This window comes from Conger conger, chromosome 6, assembly GCF_963514075.1.
Source record: "Conger conger chromosome 6, fConCon1.1, whole genome shotgun sequence".
NCBI lineage: Eukaryota > Metazoa > Chordata > Actinopteri > Anguilliformes > Congridae > Conger > Conger conger.
The window spans coordinates 30,465,325-30,489,083 of NC_083765.1; the positions used below are offsets into that span (position 1 = coordinate 30,465,325).

General features: G+C 40.3%; 1 protein-coding gene across 1 annotated transcript in view; it reads left to right on the plus strand.

Moving 5' to 3' along the window:
• Nucleotides 1-15,876: 15,876 nt before the first annotated feature.
• Nucleotides 15,877-23,759, plus strand: part of tet2 (tet methylcytosine dioxygenase 2) — a 40,207-nt gene continuing 32,324 nt past the window's right edge. The window contains exon 1 of the mRNA XM_061246585.1: nucleotides 15,877-15,956. The gene's annotated coding sequence lies outside the window, so the exon portion shown is untranslated. The remainder of the gene's footprint in view (nucleotides 15,957-23,759) is intronic.

Consider the following 23,759-nt stretch of genomic DNA (forward strand, 5'->3'; position numbering starts at 1 on the left):
GTAAGTTTGTCTCATTGCTAGCTAGTTACTTCATTTTAGCTACCGCATGAAGCTCCTTAAACATAAACTCTCCCGACTGTAAGTTCTTACGTGACCATTTCGCTCTACCCATTTACCTTGCAAAGCTATGCCTAAAATGTATTATATCATATTTGGGTGCTGATGAGTAAATAGCAATGCTGACCAGATAACATTTCATTTTATAAGAGTCAGAAAACTACTCCTGGAGTAAACTAAAATAACATAAATACACCTTTATTTATACACCAGCTAACAAATAATTATTGGTAACTGATTAGATGGAGCGTGGTTGGTTTTGTATCAAATGCTTTTCTTATAGTCTGCAATAAATTGATCATCTTGTATTTTAATTCCAACGTCATTCTTATGTTTCTTGTCAGGATGTTGTTTTGATAGATTACAGTCACATATCATTACTTCCCAAACTGTTTATCAGGTAATTCTATGTTATAGTAATCATTTTAGTTTGACAGGTCCTTAAGGTGCTATAACAAATTAGTCTGAAAAGCAATGTCACAAATGACTTCTCTTACCACATCATCAAAGGTCACAATCAATGCCTGGCTTCAATGAACAAAACTAAACCCCAAATGCTCTCACAAATCTTTCCTGTTTCTCTGTGAACCAAAGTCCCTATCTGATCTAGCATATGGGAACATATACACATTTAACCTTCCATTAGGCAGACTTCATATGGCGTACATCATGATTAATCAGGAATCAACCTCTCACATGGGGCCATTTGTCAAATAGACAAGAACAATTCACTAGCACTTCATTAGAAGAGAAGAGGAGGCCTAATGAAGAACAGAATAATTTCAATATACGTAGAACTTTATGGAAACTTGAGCAAAAAAATGTGTAGTTTTGGTTTAAAATGTAATTACACCATAAGCTCTGTACCACAGCATAAAATGGTTTCACTGGCCTTTAAGTTAACAGAATATGTTATAATGTAATTCTCAATATCCTGTGAACTGTGCAAGTCTGTGAAGTTTTCATTACCCAAGCCTATTACTGGCTTGATGTTTTTAAATGCGATGAAATGAGTATGATATCTGATATAATTTGGACTTATTTGACATCACCAGTAAATAATATTTGTATATTTGCACATCCATTTCAACAACTAACCTTCTCTAATTGCACATCAAAAATATTTTCAGGGTCTCTCCCTTTGAGGAAATGGGAGTGGCATAGTATGGGTGGCATGGTGGCGCAGTGGGTAGCACTGTTACCTCACAGCAAGAAGGTGCTGGGTTTGAGCCACACCCAGGCCTTTCTGTGTGGAGTTTGCATGTTCTCCCCGTGTCTGCTTAGAGTTTGCATGTTCTCCCTGTGTCTGTGTGCGTTTCCTCTGGGTGCTCCAGTTTCCTCCCAAAGACATGCAGGTTAGATTGACTGAAAAGTCGAAATTGCCCCTTGTTGTACTCTTAGGATGGGTCAAATGCCGGACGCATTTCATTGCCATAGAAGGCAATGACAATAAAGTTTAATCTAATCTAATCTAATAGTTTCATGTTTAGCGTATCCTAGAGACCTCAGAAAATTGGTGTGTTTGGGCTTTTGCAGTTGAATGATAAAATACATGCCAGAGTGTCAATTGCTCTGATCCTTGGCTAAAATTACATTACAAAGAGTAGGATTAGAAGTAGGAGTATTTAAAACTAACAATCAACCCTTCCTCTTCCAGTTTTTTTAATCTCTTGAAATCATTAACTTTATTTTCACATAGGTATAGAAAGAACATGTTAAATTTGTGAGAACACACACACAAAAAAGGTGCTGATTAGTTGAAAGTGAAAAAACTTTTATCCAAAGCTTTTATTTGACAGAAAGAACAGAAAGAATATGTGAACAAAGCATGTGTTAAAAAATAACATTCCATGAAATAATGTTTTAAAAATGCATGTATCCATTCTAAAACAATAGAACATCACATATAATGACAGATGAACATGGCCCCAGTGTTTAACACAGCAGACACATAATTAGTTGGTTAAATAACTTTAAATTTTCCACTGTCTACCCCTCATAAAGAAAGTGACGCAAAGATTTAGGACTGTGGGTTTATTGTAAGAGAGTAGGTCAGTGCCATTTTCAGCCATGAAATATGCTCCATATTCAGTTTGTTTCTAACACCACAGTAATCTAACACGCGTTATCACTGTCTGAAATATGTTGGTACATGTAACTTACTTTACAAGTAATATCTAGTAAAATTGCACATTTTCATTGACACACACGGTGAATGAGGTGACTCATAAGAACTGCTTTATTGGAACAGAAAGGGAAATTTGAACAGGATTGATGTTCAGTTGAAGAACACGGTCACTGGGACTGCATGGATTTTCTGTAGTGTGATGCTCCACATCTCAAACATTGACACTGAAAGACAATAAACTATCTGTGCATAACAGATGGCCAGCGTCTTTTATTAAAAGTAAGAGGAGAGATCCTAGCTGTTTGCTGCTTGTTTATCATAATTATGTTGTTATATTAGTTTGGTTTGGCCTGAAGGGAACCTAGCTGAGTTCAGTATGAAAACAGAACACATTAAATGTCTCTGGTTGGGTCAACTGATGTCATATGGTCAAGTTACCGTTAACGTATGTGCATTGGGTTTAAGAACACATTCCTTTTTCAATTAAACATGTTAAGTACTAATGCTAAGGAAAACAGCACATTTTCACAGAGAAGCCCCGAGATCACATGAATAATATTTTATTTTGGAATTCAATTACCAACATGAAATGTTCCAGACAGCTCTACTTTTCATATTTCTATGTCCTTCTAAATTAATGGTATACCACAACTGCTCCAATTTTTTTTTCCTTTGTATTGAAAATGGACAAGGGAGCTGCATTTTCACTTGAAATAAACCATCCTGGCTAAACTTAATACATTGGAAATACTGCCCTCTGGTGGGTGACTCAAACAGTCAAATTCTTGTTATGTTTTATGCTTTTTCAGATCGTGCAGAAAGCATCTGAACTTGTGGAGGTAATGTGTCCACAGAGATTAATGCATCCTCTTAAATACATTGGGCAGGTTCTTGGCAATTTACGTACAAGAGAGTATTACCATACAGGACCAGTGGCCAAATCCTCATTTATTTTCCACTAAACACTTTGGCTGTCTCTTGCATTATGTCAAACTGCTTTAGCAACCATTAAGGTGCGATGTGTATAATGAAATGACACCATGCCACAATGCCAAATCACATTTAAATTCACCTATTTTTGGAGCCAACTGTGATGTTGTTATCAAAAGTTAGGATAAGGTATAAAAAGAACATCAGTATAGTGTAGTGATACTAAACACACACACACACACACACACACACACACACACACACACAGGAACCCATACACAAACACACATTTTTAATTGGAAATGAAATTTGCTCCAAAGCCAATTACCATACCTGCTGCTATTAGGATACAAATGCAATTAAATTTTAATTGGGACTGCTGCCTCTTCTTCAACCAAACGATGCTTACTCAGCAGAGGCAGAACAGGCAACCATGCTTAAAATTATTTCTTATGGTTCTATCATTGGTTGCAGCTTATATTTTGGGGGATTATCCTGTTTTTAGTGACCAGGGTACCTATGAGCATGTCAGTGAGAAAAACACACACACCTCTTTGATCGTGGATTTAATGACCCCATCCAAAGCATTTCCCCTCTCTAGATTCCACCAATTACACGTATAATGAGACGTAGCCCAAGGGAAGAAGCCCAAGCTCATTGCATTTGCACATGAAATCACTTATGAATGTCTCGCTGAATAAAATATCATTATCAGAGCTCGTGTCATATCACACATGCATTTATCATGCTCTCTCTGTGTGCCTAACATTGGAAATAATATTTTTAAAAACTGTTTTTAACTCATGCAAGATGCAATGGATGAAAGCTATGAGACAGAATGAAAGAATAAATAATAAATAAACTGAAATGTTTTCCAAAAAACTCACTCCATGCTTGATTGAACAAGATAATGCACTGTAATTAATATCCTTCCTAACAATAAATAATGAATAAATTGCACTTTCAGCTTGTTGCAGTAAGATTTCCTAGGGGAGGAAGGAGCCATATTATGAGATGTGATCAGTTGCATAAAGCTTTGTGGTGTGTATCATGGCAACGTGCACTGGATAAAATACAACTATTTCCTTCCTTGCACTGTGCCTTGCCAGTTCACTGTATTACTATTTTATTTAGACAAATAAATATCACCTCCAGTTATATTAGTATACCATATCACTACAGTTAGGGTTAACTGTATTTACTGCAATGGAGGTTCATTGTATTTTTAATGTTGCGTATTTTTCTTGTTTTTGTGAACTGTTTTATAAAATAAAAAAAATTCAAACAGAATATTTGACTGTTTTTTTTAGTCCTGTTTTGAAATATATATATTTTTTATGCAACAAGCATTTTTCGATACTGAGTTCACTTTTTCAAAACTCTTCATACAACACACAGCTTGTTGCAACAGTTCATTTCATCTTCAAAAGGCACCAAAGCCACCAAAACTCTGCAAACATCAGCACTAGTTTTCTAATACTGAAAAGCAAAAAAGCACACATGTCATTTCGTGCTCTCAAGTTTTTTTTTTGGTAAGCAGTTAAAGTATTACTTTGTTCTTTGATTCGTATTATAGCAATGCTTTTTTGTTTGTTTGTTTGTTTGTTTTTACTAACTTTCCATGACAAATCAGGATAGCAGGAATCCTCACAGTATGGAACAGTCATAGACATGCTGCAGTGCAGGTTTCATTAGCAAACATGGAGTTCACTGTGAAAAAAGTAAGTCACAGGGACAGGAATTCTGGTTTTCGTCTACCCAGTCTACTTCATTTGGCCACATGTTCTTGTCAACATCACACCATATGTCCTCTCTTGCTATATATCAGGGACAGAGTCTCGGTTTTTAATAATCTGCAAACATTTGCAAATTACCGTTTTTTACAATCACTTCAAGACTAATTTCAGGACCTTGGGGTCATTTTTCACACAAAACTCAAAACGGATAATCAAAATGCATCTTTTTCAAAACTCTAAACACTTTTTTGAATTGCTTGGATACGATATACATAAACCGAATCATGAACCAAATGACACAACTTAACGTTCAAAGTATTAGCATTACAAAATGAAATACACAAATGACATTTTAAAATACTGTTTTTTCGTTCATTACAACGCATCTAACTACCAATGTATTCAACTACTCAAAATGATAAGTAACTGCTACATTACTCCTAAACTCCTTCAAACTCCTTCCAGTCCACAATATTGGTAATACTCTGTACCTAGTTATGTAGAATGCGCTTGTTATCCTCCGGAGGTTATTTTTTTTCATTAGCCTACTTTTGTCATTTTTTGGTTGGATGTGAAATAGGTCGGATGTCGCCCTGCTAGTGCCAGCACAGGGGACATGTATCGACCACCAGTTGTGGTCTTTCTAAAAGTGGAGCCACACTAACCCATAAAAGGTGGTGTGCATGAATCTATGATATTTTTTCTCTCAAAAAATAAGTAGGCCTAAATGATCCCATCGACTCGCTAGTTTATTTTGTAAGTGGCTGCTTCCCCGTGTTCTGTTCGGATATGATTCATATGGTTCATATGATTCTGACCTACTTACTGTTGCCATATTATTGTAGCCGGATTTGTGCTGAAAACAAAGATATGAAACACTTTGGAAAATATTTCCATCCATTACAAAGCATCAAACTACCAATGTATCCAACTACTAAAAATTATAAGTAAGTGTAACATTACTCCTAAAGTTTTATGGAATCTGATTACTGTTACAACATTCCATGTTTAGATCATGAATGTTTTAGGATAAAGAAATCTATTGACACCAATTACTTTGGAACAGGATCAATTTTACTACATTATCATTGAATGTGGAAATATTGCATCACCATCCTTTGTCACAGGGGTTTTCAACCTTTGACACGCACATTTGAGCTGGTGGTCAAATGATAATGATTGAATTTACATAGTGGTAAGAGCAGGAGTAAGGAAGTGTATCCACCTGCAACAACATAGCGACAACATGGAGCAGTCAGGTGATCCATGTTAGAGTAGAGATCAAGCAGTGAGAGAAGGAGGAAGAGAAGGTGGAGGTGATCAATGGAATGGCAGACGAGAAGTACTCCTTCAGAGAGGTGGCCTTGTTTCTCAGCCTAAAAGAGATTATGGTCGAAGTGATTGTAAAAAACTGTAAGCTGTAAAATCTAAATTTTTTTGGGTGTTTGAGCCTGACTGAGTAATTCATTCGATATTTTAGAAAATTGTGTCCATTGAATGCATTTGTTGTCAAAGCAATGACATCTTTTTCACAGTTTGGTCCACATAGAGTGCTGTTGTGCTACTGTGTGAAGATTTCGGAAAACGTAAATCTGTGTATGCATGTGTATGTGTGTGTGTTTGCGTGCATACAGTATGTGTATGTCCACAGCCACCCCTGCCATCTGCATCTTCCCCTGCCTCAGTCTAAAATGGACGGCCAGCAGACTCAGCGAGCGCCGGGAGGTCACGGCCAAGGACGTTCCACGCTCCGCTCGGACTCCACCGTACCTGTAACTGCTGAAGAGGAACGTCCGTTCCCTTCTCCCATCCCAATCCCTCCCAAATGAAACACAAATCACCACGGCACTGGCACTCCCTCACCCTGCAGATGCGTGACTCATAAGAGTGATCTCAACTCACAGGTGCAATTTTCAATTTCAGAACCATTTTAATGGGTGTTCCCCCTTGTGCGCTCTTTTACCAGACGGGGTTAAGACCCTGTTAGCGCAGCAGTCAAAATAGTGACTTAGCTAGCAAAAACAAAATGCCTGCGAGCGTATTGTGCCATTTCGGGGCAGGACTTTAGCAGGTGACGAGATGATTTCATGCCAGAACTATCTGGGAAGACTGCCTCAGCTGCCGCTGGATGCATACAGAACCAGCAGCTGTTGCTCGGCTGCCCTCCAGTCGCATATGCAAGCGAGCGACGGTTCACAGCTATTCTCGCAAACCTTTATGAATGACATTCCCATAAAACATCAGACAAGAGACTCAAAAAACCCAGTGAGCGTACATCCACTCCTGGTTATGTCACAGGTCTTCTGTGTTAGCTCGGATGTAGATGGTTTTGAACAGGATGAGAGAAAAAGATGCAGGTGATAAGTAAAACAATATAACACAATTCTTGCTCACCTTGGATAGATCACAGTGTAATGTGTAAGTGTAGGGACCATACGGTTCAGTTATTTGATGGCATCTGTAGTTCCATCCTTTTTTGAATGTATCCTGTAGTGGCTTTGTTTCTCTCTGAATAAGCACATTTGCCATGTCCAGAGACTATTTGAATGTACAGATACATACCCATGGTCACTGTGCCAGTGGGAATGGAATATTCAGCAGAGTATTCACCAGTGGAACTGTGGACAATGGTGAATATTTAGCTAAATTAGCACTTTGTGGGCGGTAGACCCAGTAAAGAGATCTAGTAGACATTCATTCTTTTTTTACAAATGTTGAAACTTTGCATTTATTCAACCGCCAGAAGCTGTTGGAAGCCGTCACTAACAGCCTGTGCCTTTTTTTTTTTTTGCCCGGTAACAAGCTGAAATAATGGCCACGAGAGAGGAGTCTGTGACCTGAACCGCAGCTTGTATAAAAGCGTCCTCCTGGAGGCGGTAACTCCTTGGAGCTGCGGGGAAATGAAGACGCCTGCGGTCTCGAGGCGGGAACCGCTCGCAAAACCGGGAGGCTCCCGCTGGGACGCGCCTGGTCTCCACGGGAACGCGCTCCTCCGGCTGCCCTGATTAGCTCGTGGCTGCGGAAGAGCTGCGTGACTTATTAGGCACCCGAGACGCGAGGCGGCAGGACGCTTAAACAAATGCGCAAAATTAATTTGCTTAATAAGCGATTCGTTTAAATAAACGCACGCGTGCTAATTTGTTCGTCTAAGAGAGCAACTGTCGGGAAATCGGTTCCGTGGGAAGAGAAGCGCATTACCGTATTTAGCCTTTACCTGACTGCTGACAGAATCTAATGGCGGCCCTGGTTTTATTCTGACCCCCTGTCCTTGCACCTCCTGCTGTGAGCGAAGCAATTAGGCCCAGCAAAGACAGCTCTCCCTCCATTGTCTTTAAGATAACTGGGGGGAGGAGGGGTGAGTCCATGCCTTGTTAGAAGGGGCCCTGCTGCCCCCCTGCGTATCATTGTGACACCCCCCTGCGTGAGCGTGTGCGGGAGGCTCTGTAAACAATGGGTGGGGTGTAAACTGATGGCAGCTTGGGAGATCTGACAGCACTAGGGGACGAAACGTGGATTCTGTCACTGTGGCCACTATGCTGAAAATAATTGTTCTCTTTAAACCACATGCATATAAACAAACAAACAAATCAATAGCACTTTAATTGAGCTCATGCCAAAAAGTCAACATAACACTTGTCTTAACTAGTCAGGACACTACATTACAGCTTATGACCAATGTTGTGTCTTATTTACTGTATTTTAAATCAACAGTTAATTGTAAATCGACAATATTTTGTAGAATTATGTGCTTACATTAAGATGTTTTCATATTTAGCATTTGATGTAATATGCTGTCACACCTGTAGTACCTAGTTATGACAAACACTATGTCATGCTTACAACAGAGTTGTGAATGTGTTACAGGGTATATACTGCCCCTTCCAGCAAGTCAAAATAGAATAGAATAGGGTTGGGCATTATGGATAAAATCTTATCATGATCTCTAATACTTGTACCTGTGCAAATGGCAATAAAGCTCTATTCTAATACAGTAGAGTGAAATCTGTGTGTCATTTTGATTCCTTGTCTTAAGACATAGGGCTAGAAAAGGCAGCTACAATTAGTTTGTTCCTTGGGCCGCACATCACTCACAACACTTGTACCAGTATCTTAGCTTGTGTTTGGGCATCTGATTCTGGTGCCTTGACTCTTTGCAAATGACCCTCAGACTTTGAAATAAGGGTATTCTCAGTGGGCCCAAATACTTTCATACCTGACTCAATTCATTGACAGCCATGATGCTGCGGCTTTAGTGTTCAACACTGCCCATGTAAACAAATGGCTACCACAGCAGAAGAAATTTATAGCAATGAGATTATGCTCATGCAAAGGGCGAGGGACGTGTTCAGAAAGCAAAACAATTAAAAAGTCTGCTAATTAAAATGCAGCTGCTTGCTTACACTTTTGAATGCTAATTTTAACATTTCAATTAAATGCTTTGTTTTTTTGGGCATTTGCATTTCATTACAATTGTGAAATTAGTTCCGACAGCCTTAAAGTACAGCAGTTAGACTAAAACTCAAATAAAAACTTCATAGGACCTTTTAAATGCTCTCTATTCCATGGTTTAGTTAGATTGAACAATAACACTAAAATTAACTGCTGCATATGATGCAATCTGAAGAAAAATACTAACTGAATACTGACTGATTTGCGTTGTCTGTGGATTTCCAAAATGCAGAGAAGTTGAGGTCCCCCCACGCTTGTCACAAAAGCAATGACATCATAAGATACTTTATACACTTAGAATTTTGAGTTTTATCACTCAAACCTATATCATGTGATCATATTGAAAATTCATCTTGGAAAAAAAGCATGAATGCAAATAAACAAATTGAATGTCATGTACCCTAACGTCTATGCTACAGACTGCCCGGTATCTGCAGTAATACATTTATGATATAGCAGACTGTTACACTGTGGGCCTGGGCTTTTGGGGTGGGTATGTGGAGTAGAAATTATCCATGTGACAGAAATCAAAGCAAGCTGTTCATAGTAGTTGAATGTATAGTAACAGTGTGGTTGCAGGGGAGGATCTGGAAAACACCAATGGCAATGGAATTTTAAATACACAAGCAACATGGAGAACACTAGCTGGCATAAATATGTTTTATGAAGCACTTAATTTCCACCTGTTCAGCCAGTCAGAGAGCATAAGGGCACACAGTAAATTATGCTTTATGACTCTAGTCCATTAATATGCACTTCATTCTGATGGCCAATGTTGGGGCATCCGAGTTGGCATTTTGGCTTACCAACAAGCAAACACCAACAAGCAAACACATCAATGACCCACTGACAAACATGAAATGAAGCACTCGGCCAACTTGGTCATTTTAAAAAGGTATCTAGGTGTACTATCGTAAAGTGATCTGACAGTGTAGTTTAGCTGGACTCATCACACGGCATTACTATATATTTATTCACAGTCCTGACCCCGTTTTACCAGAATCATTCTGTATATATCACCCTTTTATAATTTTCTTGTTGGTGCTCTGTAAGCTTGCAATGAGCTGATAAATGAAAGGCACCTCAGACACTGTATGAGCTGAATCCAGTCCTGTGGAACCTGCAGTGCGATGTCCATCATGCAGCAGATGGAAGAGGAGAGCGAGTGGTGGTGGTGTTAATCAGAGAGCGCGCTTTCTGATGACATCAGCTCTGGTCACATTTTTGGGCTCGTACCCATGGTTCCCTCCCCCCTGCTCCCTTTGTGGCGCTAAGCAGCCATATAAAGCAGCAGGTTCCTAAGGCCTAGAGCTGACCCCTACACCTTAAGAAAATGGCTTGTTTTAATCCCTCCTAATGCCAGCAGTCAAGTTGAGGTGTGAATTCCCTCAAGTGACAAGTGTGTCCATATCTTGATTGGCTCTGGTGGCCCAGGTCACTTTTTTCACAGATGAGGTGAGAAGAGCCCAACGGGGGAGACTGGGAGTGCAGGGCACTATTCACAGAATAATCATCTGCCTTTTATCACCCCCTGCCCCTGTCATTGAGCTTTTTAGTGTGTGTGTGTGTGTGTGTGCATGTGTGTGTTTGTGTGTGGTTTTTGTGAGTGTGTGTGTGTGTTGTTTGTGTGAGTGTGTGCGTGTGTTTGCGTGTGTGTGGTGTTTGTGTGTGTCTGTGTGTGTGTGTGTGCTTGTGTGTGTTTTTGTGTGTGTGTGTGTTGTTTATGTGTGTCTGTTTGTGTGTGTGTGTGCGTGTGTGTGTGTGTGTGTGGTGAGCGTGTTTTTGTATGGTGTGTGTGTGCGGGCATGTGTGTGGTGTTTGTATGTTTGTGTGGCATGTGTGTGTGGTGTGTGCGTGTGTGTTTGTACGTTCATGTGTGTGTGCATGTGTGTTTGTGTGGTATGTGTGCGTGTGTTTGTGCGTGCATGTGTGTGTGCATGTGTGTTTGTGTGGTGTGTGTGCATGTGTTTTTGCGAGTGTTTGTGTTCAGGTTAAGCAGTGTCTAAAGAGGGTAAAGAAGGAAAATTTGAGAGGAGGAGCAGTAGGAGTGACTGTGAAATTTTAGATGATGATTATGGTGATGTTGATGATCTTCGTCCTTGTTATTCTTCCTAGAGAACTTGAATATAATTAGTAGCATGTAATTTTGTACACTTCCAGTGTTTCTTAAAATTAATAGAGAATGTTTTTTTTAATGTTCTAATTATATTTTAAGAAATACATTTAAACAGTTGACAGATGACTGAACATGCAATTAATAAAAGGTTCTTCATATTTAGTTCTTCATATATACATATTCAGTATATAATCTATTACAAATAATGGCATGAAATGACTTTATTTATATAATATAAGGTTTTAGATTCATAATTCATAATTTTTCAGATGGAAATTTATTTTTGAATCAACCCTTAGTTTCAATAAGCATTGTTGTAGTGTTGTACTTCTTACACTCACTGTGCACGTTATTAGGTAGACTTATTTTTATAGACTTATTGGTCTTCTACTTAGAGTTTTGACGTGTTGTGTGTTCAGAGATGCTCTTCTGCATACCACTGTTGTAATGTGTGGTTATTTACGTTACTGTCACCTTCCTGTCAGCTTCCTGTCACCTTCCTGTTCTGCCAGTCTGGCCCTTCTCCTTGGGGCCTCTCTGACTAACAAGGCGTTTCTGCCTGCAGAACTGCTGCTCACTGGATGTTTTTTTTTTTTGCACCATTCTCTGCAAACTCTAGAGACTGTTGTGCATGAAAATCATAGTTTCTGAGATTCTCAAACCACCCTGCCTGGCACCAACAACCATTCCACAGTCATAGTCACTTAGATCACATTTCTTCCCCATTCTGACATTTGGTCTGAACAACAGCTGAACCTCTTGACCACATCTGCATGCTTTTATGCATTTAGTTGCTGCCACATGGTAAATGGTAAATGGTTGGCATTTATATTATCCAAAGCGCTGTACAAGTGATGCTTCTCATTCACCCATTCATACACACACTCATGCTCACACACTGACACACTGACACACTGATGGCGATTGGCTGCCATGCAAGGCACCGACCAGCTCGTCAGGAGCATTTGGGGGTTAGGTGTCTTGCTCAGGGACACTTCGACACAGCCCGGGCGGGGGATCGAACTGGCAACCCTCTGACTGCCAGATGACTGTTCTTACTGCCTGAGCCATGTCGCCCCACATGATTGGCTGATTAAATATTTCCATTAAGAAGCTGGTGTACAGGTCTACCTAATAAAAAAAAAGTGCTCACTGAAAGTATTTCCAACTGAAAAATGTCTGAAGAGTGAACCACTAATAAACTATTGAGGACACGAAAATACTAAATAGATCAGACAGGCACCAAAGTGGTTTTCATTCATATTCATAGCACATTGTGCAACTCCATCCTCATTCCCTATACACTCATACATCTGCAAAACAAGTTTATTTGGAAAATGTTTCAGTTTGCATGCACTGCAAGGAGGTGACGTCCAATGGCTGTGATGCTTTATCATTTACTTATAATAACACGTTAAATTAAGTGTCGTATTCTTCCAACACTTGCGCATTATCACACGGTTAGCAGTTGCTGAATGGAGGAAGAACATTTTGCACGAATATAAAGTAATGAAACACCTGCGTAAGGTCAAATGGGACTCAAATGTAGCTTCAGGTCAGACTGAGTTACACTCAAGCACCACCCTCCGAGCACATAAATGGAACACACACCCATGGCCAGGAAATAACAAAACACCCGACAGGAGGCAAGTGATGATATGCATAACAGCAGGAAAAAGACTGCTATCATACATCTCCAAGTGACTGGATGTGACGAGGTAATCAGTCCAAACCAGGAGTAGTTTCGCAGACACACAGCTTTACACTGTGCTGTATAACAAAACCATACGAATATGTGTCTCCTTCAAGCCTCTAGCTCCCATAAAAAGGACAGACTACGTATACCTCACATTCACATTTCTCTTGCGTGTGTGCGGAAGAAGGTGTAACTTCGATTAATTTCAGTGCTCAGCAATAATGTCAGGCATGCTTCTGTCTGACTGGTCATTATTTGCATTAACTGTCACATCTCATCTGTATTTCACAATATGGAAAATAGTTTTTTGTTTTTTAATGGAATCTGTTTAAGACGTATACATTGATGAAGGCTTGGGCTGCAACATTAATATACTCTGAACCCATATAAAAATCCATGTATATTTATATTTTCATTCATATGATTTTAATTTAACAATATACAGCATCTTTTGCACACTGCAAACATTCACAGTGCTAAATCTGAAACTATTTTAGTGAGTCAAAATATATATGTTCTTTGAAAACCTATATTAAAAAAGTTTAATATAACATTGCTTTAAACCAATAATAATGTCCAAAAAAACAGCTGCTGTCCATACAATGTATTTATTTAAAACTAGGCAAATCCAAGCCTCAAATTTTTGAATGGCCTGGAATGGAATGAGAATGTGAATCTTAATGACCCTACATTCCATTATCAAAGCAAATTCTTTAAAATATCTGTGGGCCATGTGTGGGAGGAGAGCTGTAGTCAGCTTGTTGCAGCGCGTGTTGTAGCCCCTGCCTCCACAGTGAGGCACATAAAGCATGTGGTGAGTGCCATGCTCTGGAAGGAAGCTCTGCTATCAGAGCAGAAGTGGTTAGTCTGCTTCTCCCCTCCCCCCATGCAGAGTTAAAAACAAATCTCCTTTTTTGCTCCGAGCCTCAAACTATTGAGTCAACAAATGATACTACTGCTCGGGCAGGAACCGGCGGGAAAGGGGTGGGGGCTGCTTTCAGGCTGGCCTGATGCTGGAGGGAGATTATTTTCAGACAAAAACCACCTGTTAAATCTGCACGGGACAGAGAGGGAAATTAAACCGTGTGGCACAGAGATAGACAAAGCCCTGTTTGGGAAGGCCAGTGACTGAACAATTACTTGCACAATGCTTTGAAAGGAACAGCTTCTCTGCTCAGCATTCACATTGTGAGAAAGTACTGCTAATTATTTCCCATGCTTTATTTAAATAAATAATAATAATACAAAATAATAATAATATGAATACTACTACTACTACTAATAATAATAATAATAATAATTATTATTATTATTATAATACTTTTCAAATGGAAACTGAGTAAGAGAGAAAGCTTCACCATTCATATACAGACCATGCAAACAAACACACACTACAGCATGTCCAATATCATATTGATATTAAGTGAGCAAGCTGAAAAACACAAGCTAATAAAATACTGCATAAAATATACATCTATCAAAATGAAATAATGACTTATAATGTAGTATTGTGACAAACACCTAGTTTTACCAAATACCCAATGATATATAAAGCCCATCCTTCACCACTATTATGGGCTATAGTGCTGAATTGGACTTTTAAACTCCCACACACACACTCACACACATGCGCACACACAACATACCCGACCCTGTTTCTAGTCCACGTGGCCAATGTAAACAGGAGGTGGGACTTGGCAGACTCTGAGAGAGATATGCTGGCTCTACCAGGGATGTCTAAGGTTCTAGTTTGGTTCTGATCTGGCTTCCACGTGCCAGAATAGCCAATGGCTATACAAACTGAGAGCAAGGCTGGCCTGTCAGTTTAGGCAGTTTGCAGCAAGGGCCCAGAAGAGGGGAAGTCCTCTGACTGCAGAACAAGAAAGTGGAGGTGTGTGTGTGGGTGTGGGTGTGCCTGTGTGTGTGTGTATGTGTGTGTGTGTGTATTTGTGAGTCTGTGCGTGTGTGTATACAGTGTGCACCTGTATGCATGTGTGTGTATGTGTGTGTGTGCCTATATGCTTGTGTGTATGTGTGTGTGTGTGTGTGTGTGTATGTGTGTGCTCGCGTGTATGTGTGTACAATGTGCGCCTGTGCGTATGTGTGTGCGCATGTGTGAACACGTGTGTGTACAGTCTGTGCCTGTGGGCATGTGTGTGTTTTTTACCCAAGAACTGTGTGTGTATGTGTGTGTGTGTGAGTGTGTGCACGAGTGTACGGTGTGCGCCTGTGTGCATGTGAGGTGAGGAGGTGTGGGGATTATAACTAAAACCCCTGAGAAGACGGTTGCAGAGACCTCCTGAGTCACCCTTCCTGTCTGCCGAGGGCGGGCTTGTGCGGGGGCTGAGGAGCAGGCAGGGGGGGGTGAGCAGAGTCTATAGCCAGCAGTCCGGTATGATCCAGTCCAGTGTTTCCGGACAGCCAGCGTAGTGTTCACTATTGTGTGCGGCTGGAAAAGAAAAAAAAAGGAGGGAGGGAGGGAGGGGGGAGAGAGAAACCCTGACCCTTTGTGCGGGAAGAACTCAGCAGGAAAGTGATTTTGCAATTACTTTAGTTTGCCAGCAAGGCAGTCTTCCCCCGTACAGCAGGCAGTTCAGCACTCCTGCCTGCTTCTGCCCTGGTGGGTCTTCGCATGCACAGACCAGAGAGGGCCTGTCAGCAACACCAGGCTTCTGCTTCTGATGACGAGAGCACACGTCACGCCGACCCATGAATATTGATGCGGAGGATAGTCTGTTTCATAGAAGAACAGAAGGAAGCAAGATGGCTGCCCTTTAGGATTTGTTAAAGAGGAGACCCAGACGGTTTGCTGGAATTCTGCAAAGTGGAGGGACAGAGAAAGAGGTAAGAGTTTCTCTGGTATCTTTTCCTTACATCCTTCTTCTCCTGTCTCTTGGTCTTGTCTGAATTTGGTGTGAAGCTCAGGTCTCGGCAGACCAATGTGTCCAGTTACAAGCGAGAGCTGCTATTATAAGGAGGGGATATTAGATAAAGCTTCCCCAACATGGCTGACATTTTTTTCCATTTCTTGTTTGTTGTAGTATTAATCAAAATCATGTCTGGTGCTTTTATCTCCAAGGCAGTGCTCTTTGGACGGTCTTTCTAAGCTGTTTTAAAAAATGTTGACCTTTGGAAGGCTGTGCAGCACTTTTTTCTTAAGGCTTTATCAACAAACGCTGCTGATGAAGTAGAGTGGACCCTCTGGCAGAATATGTTTTCTGTCTCTGAGTATCTGTCTTGACTGGATAATTTTCTTTAATGCTTGATGAAAGGGACTGGTTGTTCTATAAACTGAAAAAAGCATGTTTTACATTTTCAATCTCCTGATGTTTTTCACTCCCCTCCATTAAAAATTTTCCCTCACATATACTTTTTTTCTTAGCCTTTTCCCTCAGACTTAGAATAATGAAATATAGTTTTATGTTTATGCTGTTTATTAAAAGTGAATGAGGCAAAGGGATTGGCTCGGTACAGTGTAAACTACCGGTAGAAAGTGGCATTTGAGGCTGAGGAGTAGCTGTGTGCGTGGGGGTATAGGGTCTCTTCTGGCTTTGTGAATCCCCTGAATCAGCTTTCATTACATTGAGCAGTGAATGACAAGCCGACACAAAGGCGAGTGCAGTCGAAGTAGGGGTGGTGCGCTTGTGAGAGTGTGTGTGCGTGTGTGTACGTGCGTGAGGGGTGGGGGGTGGAAAAAAGAAAAAGAATTGCGGTGGTTAAAGACTACAAGGTCAGGAGCCTTAAAGGAAATGAAATCCTATCCCGCTACACCATTAACATGGGGAACAGCGAGAGGGGATTCTGAGAGAGCCAGGGGTCTCTCAAAAACAGCCACCACATTCTCCTTTTCAGGAGTGCTGCTCCCTCAGATGCTTATTAGTTTCACTGAAGCCTTAACCACAGTCATGAGGACATCTTATGCCATTACCCGAAAACTAACCTTGTACTGACACTTATTTTCAGTATACAGTATATGTATAGTGTGCAGTGTCTCTAGCAGTGCTTTCCTTGCATTTCCTGCTTGCATTTTACTGTTGCTTGATATGTGGAGAGAAACGTGGTGTGGTAATCATGTGAGCTGGGGAATGTGTCCGTGTCTGTGGAGATATACTGTTGAAATAAGCCACACTGATAAGTATGGTGCATAGCCTGCATTATTGTAGAGAACACGTTCTCAGAAAAATCCCTAATAAAGGAAGTGGTGAGCAGAGTTCACTGCAGATGCTAGATGCTAAGTATTTTTAAGAGCAGTACATTGAGTTTTTTATGAGTGCATTGGAAATTAATGCATTTGAGTTTTAAGACATACCACCAGTGATGTAACAGCATAAAATGATAACTGAATAAATGACTGTTGACTGTTGAAAACCGTTCCTATAAATACAAGGCAAATTCACTGAGGTAAATTCATTGGAATATTGGGCAGTGTTTTGTTTGGTGCATCACTCAAACTGCGGTAGATTTAGTAGACATAATAGATCATACGAGAACATATGTTAGTAAATGTATGTTTTATTATATTGGCTGGCTCAGTGCTAGGGTATTAGCTACTGTAAATTGATGTTAATGCCCATAACACCTCTCTATCTCTTAAACAAATGAATTGCAAATTGAACTTTGTTGAATTTGCTAACTGACACATTCAGATTAGCGTCACATCATTACCATCAGAGAAGTTATCAGATAAAGACTTAACTTCCTTGTGTATTTCGCTTGTATATTCTGAACCCTTGCACTTTCATCGGTAGGCCACAATAGCTCACAATGGAGTTTGTGTGATATGCAAAATAAGCCATGGAGACACAGCGAGTAGGCTCTAATGGAGTGTTGTAAATAAACACAACAGTAAAGGGGCGTGGGGGCGGTAAAATGCAAATTCAGAAACAATGATGGAACTTTGCTACTTCAGTACCATCTTTTCTCCAGAACTGACCTGTACTAAAACCTTTTCAATAAAGTGAAAATCTCATCTCTGCATTAAAAGTGTTAACCATATCCAGAACAGCATTCATTTCCAGGGGCTAGAAGCAGGTGGAGTTATGTACATTATGACCACTGTTTGAACAGCTATTAATCACACTGGATTCCTTTGTACAGCGAGGAATGTCTGATTTTCTTTTAAGCTATAAATAGACCAGTAATGACTTTGTAGAGTGTGGTATGAAGTCTTCATAGCTAAGATTTGTTACATCAGACAAGAAACACATTTATATTAAGGGGAGGAAATATGTTAATGAGGGGTAATTGCAGGGTACAACTCTCGCTAGTTGTGTTGCATCTGTTCAGTGACACGGTATTGTTTTCATAGAGGTGACATGGTATTGTTTGGATTGGTAAGCATGGACATTAATGCAGTGTCAACATTATTGTTGCAGGCAGGACAGGATTGGCTGCACAAGCTACTATATTCTGATCAGATGAAGTGAAAAGCAGTGGAAGAATGCCAACCAAATTATTGCTAATGATATGTAATGGCAGTTCAGCGACCAGCTTGGACCTGAAAAGAAATTAAGGACATAAGTCCCATAGAAAAGCTTTGTACTTGGATTTCCCATTTCACAGACTGATATAATGCTACTTCTTTATTAAAGAAACAAAACTGGTCTGACTGCCAAATAGGTTTTTGTGAAAGGAAAAAAAGGTCTTTTAGTAAAATAACTCAATAAGAAAATCATTGTCATTGTTCCATCTGTGCAATATTTATAACCTTATCTAAAAAGAAATCCCAATAATGTGCTAGTAATTTGATTCTAACAGATACTTGCTAAACCTGTTCTGACATCATACAATGGGTCATATCTGCACTATCTTCATGTAAGACATTACAAACAAAATGGAGGGAATAGGTGCAGTTGAGTCAGTTGAGCAGGCAGACTAACCCTCTTCTTTGTGCTACTAATCTCTGTAAATAACCAGCAATCTAAGGTCTTTCAATGTTTTATTTCAACAGAAAACACAATATCAAAATTGGTAAGCATGTTCAAGTTACCACAGCGTTCCAAAACAATTCTGCTTCTTACAATGGACTGGACTCAGCATTGACACAATTAGCTTAGGTATCCTATTTCAAACTAGCTGTGCTGAAAGTGAGGTGGTAGAGCCAGTTTGAAGGCTGACATATGTGCCTAAACAAAGGTCATAACTTGAGAGCACCTTGAATGCTGAAAGGACAACTGCATTGCCTAGTAACCAGCCTGTGATCGTGAAGATCACGTTTCCAAAACAAGACAAAGAGAGGTAATACTGACCATTTTTTCAGCTATTGATTTCATTTCGAACGGCCAGTATTTTTCTGGGTGAACCCAAATACTGGTCTGCATGACATTTTTCAGGTACAAACATAAACTGACAATAATTTCAGGCTTTTCACTGATAAACTGCCATGTGAACAGCTCTGTCTCAACTGTTATGAATGTCAACAGGGGTTTGTTTGTCAAGCCTAGTATAAAGATGAGACATGAGTAGATGCTGTTATCCAGCGTAACTTACAAACGTAATCACTGATTATGGAAAACTGTCTTGTAATTCACCATATCTGTAGTTAGCATGTGTTTAAGGGCATGTTTCGAAAGACCGAGTCTTAAAAAGTGAACCAACCACTTCCTTTTATGTTACTCGACTAATTGAGGGAAAACCACAATGAGCTACACATTGCCCCACTTACTAAAAGCCTTGCATTGCACAATTGTCTGCTACAGAGTCACCTATTGGCTACTCAGTACAGCATGAGCTACATGACAATCATGAGAGCCAGGCCAGACGAGTCAGCCTGACCCTAAGCCTGACGCTAAGCATGCAAGTCTGATCAGTTTCTGGCTCTCTCCTCCACATTTCCCTGTCCGTGTTCCCCCTCTTCTCCCTGTTAATGAAGAACCCTGAAAACGAGGAGCTGGGGAAGCGGGCGGGCGAGACGGGCCTTGGCCCGCGGCGAGCGTATCGATGTCAGCGGGAGTTGGCTCCTGGGTTGAGATGGCAAGCGAGAAGGGGAGGGCCTTAAAGCGCTCCACGTGGGCCCGCGCACATGGCCGCTCTGTTTACAAACAGCGTCCCGGCATTCCGGAGGGCGGTTACGTAATGACCCGAAGAGAGCCGTCTCCCGAGCTGGCGATATTTGAATATCGCCGCCGCTGCCACCGCTGCTGTTGTCGAGTCCTCCTGCCGGGAGCAACCGACGCTGAAGGTTTTCGCGCCACCAGCTGAAGCGATAGCATGCAAAACACAGCGAAACGAGGACAAGAATCTCACCACCGGCCGACTAGCGAGGGTGCCTGTCAGCCTGTTCGGGGCCGCACCTTCTACACACATATCCTGTGTGGGTGGAGGTTCCTTCATAACCATGAAAGGCCACCAAACATATCGTGAAGGACAGTTTTTCCATTACAGACTCCTCATGACTGAGTATCTCATGGCTGAGTTTTATGTCTCATAATGAGGTAGGACTAGAAAAATCATGCAAGTGAAAGAGCCTCTTTGTTCGATTCGAGTTGTACAGTCAATCACACATTACACAAGGTTTTTCACGTCATAGGAGGGGAAAAATGGCAACAATCACACATTACTCTGGCTGTTCTGATCCCTTCCATGAACTCTTTTTCTGTTTCGGTCTTTTCTGGAGGATGTATGTAGAGACAGATTTTCTTTGAAGAGGTGTTAATTCATTGTGGTTTTCAGAATCTGTGGGGTTTACAGTTACCAGCTGTGTCAATTCAGAAAAGTTGAGTTACTTTGTATATAAAACTCAAAAAGGAAACGCACACATAGTCACACACACATATATATACACACACGTACACCCATCTGTGTTGGTGGGGAACCACCGAAGAAACAATCTCCTGTTTATTTAATTTGGCCCAAAAATGATCACCTCTTTCAAAAAGGTTCTCCCAAGCATCCTAGGGTTGCTTGAAAAACTTAAATGAAGTTGTGATTTCTGGGATGTCTTGATTTCTGGGATGTGTTCAGATTCATTGATATGTATTGTTATTTGTTTTACATATGTATATATTAATGTATTATTATTATTATTATTATTATTATTATTATTATTACGGGATATAACAGATTCTTCTAGGTACCTTTCAACCCCTGAAAAGGTCTTCAGGGAACCTTTCCAAAACATTCCTCAGAGAACCTTAAAAAAGAATTCCTGGAGGTATAGCAAATTAAAGAACCTCTAAAAGTTCCTCCAGGAACCATTTTAGTATGTACCTTCTGCAATTCTACCCTGTCTCATAATACCTTTGAGCTACTTGTGTTATCTCTATACAAAAATGTAAATTCATGGCCATTTGATTGCATGATGCCTTGGTCGAAGAGGGTGAGAGTTACAATGTGTTTAAGACATATGTAAGCTTACAATGCATCATTGACATTCACCATTGAGACCTGAAGTTGTTTGTGTTTACCCGCAATGTGAGGTCAGAATGTGTGCTGTAGCACCTAGGTGTGAGAGTGTGTAGCGCATTAGCATTCACAAACAAAGTCTTCACAAGCTGTCAAGCCACTGCTGAAGCACAGCTTCTGGACACCATTCCCGGATCAGGCCTAAAACCCAAACACAACCCAAACCCAAACACTGAATTTACTCCATTTCAGAACTGAAGGATTGAAAATATATTTTAAAGTGGAACGTAGTCATTTTAGCAAGTACCACAAAGGAACGTATGACACAACCCTAGGGTGACCATATAGTATATGGATTTCCAAAAAGAGTACACGGGCAGGCTGGCACCTAATAGGCTTTGTGCTTGTTTATGTATGGTCTATAGAACGCAAATTCTAACCCGACATTTTCAGGAATTTAGAAATCCCTGCTGGACTAGGGTTGCCGCATTTGATTTGTGAAAAACTGGAACATTTGACGTGCCCTTATCCATTCAGAAAAATGCTCTCATTTTGCCCAGTCTGAGTTATACGTTGTATATAGTTTAGTTTTTTTTTTGCTGCTGGTTGCTTGTCTGATTTTGTTCTCTCATCCTTCTCGTCCGTCTCTCCCCCAATTGTATAAAACCGACAAAATAAAAAAGAAATAAATCAGAAGTATTAGGCGATTACCTCTAGGCTAGTAGCTAGCTTAACTTTCCTATGGTGGGGTTGTTGAAGTGAATGCACATGCCAGACTGACAGCCCATGCAGCAGTTGCTAGGTGATGTGGTAAACCTTTGTATTTCTGCTACAAATGAAAAATGAATATAGGCATATAGCCTATCGTCGCTGTGTTTTACTCATTTTTACCTGTTTACAGACGTGGGATTGGATGTTGAATCCGGTTTTATTTGGAACTCTGACATTTAGAAGTAACCTACAAAAAACCGGGACAATTTGTGTCCCGGGAAAGAATAATCATTTTCCGTGGCGGTCGCTCAAAAAAGAGAACAACCCCGGGAAAACCAGAATGTGTGGCAACCCTATGCTGGACCGATATTTTTGGTCCCAAAAATAAGAAACTTTTGGGAAGTTCAGCGTATTATAGCTACCATGAAATGGGAGTCTCTATTCAGATATACACTCAGTGAGCACTTTATTATGTATACCTGTACACCAGCTTGTTAATGCAAATATTTAATCAGCCAATCATGTCGCAGTAGATAAATGCATAAAAGCATGCAGACATGGTCAAGAGGTTCAGCTGTTGTTCAGACCAAATGTCAGCTGTCGGTGCCTGACAGAGTTGTTTGAGTATCTCAGAAATCCGGTGATATTGATGCCATCTCTAGAGTTTGCAGATAATGGTGCGAAAAACAAAAAACATCCATTGAGCAGAAGTTCTGCAGATAGAAATCTCTGAACACGTAACACATCATAACTCTAAGTTGATAGGCTACTGCAACATAAGTATAAAAAATAAGTCGAAGAAATACCTGATGAAGTGCTCATTGAGTACGTATGTCTTCATTTGGCACAAATAAACACACATGCAAAGATTGTTAAAATCTGGAATTTATAACCCCTGCTACACATACATTCTTTTTTTCTTGCAAGACTTGCCACACAAAAACTAAATTAAGCTATTTAAACATTTCCTCTTCTCTAGTTACATCCAGATGTGTGGTTACCTAGATGTCTATTGAGCAAGCATTGAGAGGGTTAAGCCAAGACCCCAGTCATAGTTCCTTTGAGCAAAGTCAGCTGGTTCTGTCATTTGACACCATAACTCAAAGGCTCTGAGTGACATCATTAACTACTTTTAAATGCCCAAAGCATTGGAGGCCTGCTATTGAGTTTCTTTCCATTCTCGAACTCACCAATAATACAGCAGCTGTTCCATGTGTTCTGCACTGAGAGTGGTCAGGTTCTACTGCTTGGGTTTAACCTATCAGCATTATGAAAATGAAGTTTTGAAGCCTACACAATAGCATATTCATTCCATTGTGGAACATTTATTGCTCTACTGACCGTATATGTTACATACATGCCACTGCAAACTTTGGAAGACTTCCATGGAGAAACATCTACACAATATATAAACAATTAATTAAGGCATAAAGGCATTAATTTTTGCACACATCACTCGGTTACGTGAATGTCAGGAAAAAACTATGCAGACACATACTATACAGTGTATCCGGAAAGTATTCACAGCGCTTCACTTTTCCCACATTTTGTTATGTTACAGCCTTATTCCAAAATGGAATAAATTCATTTTTT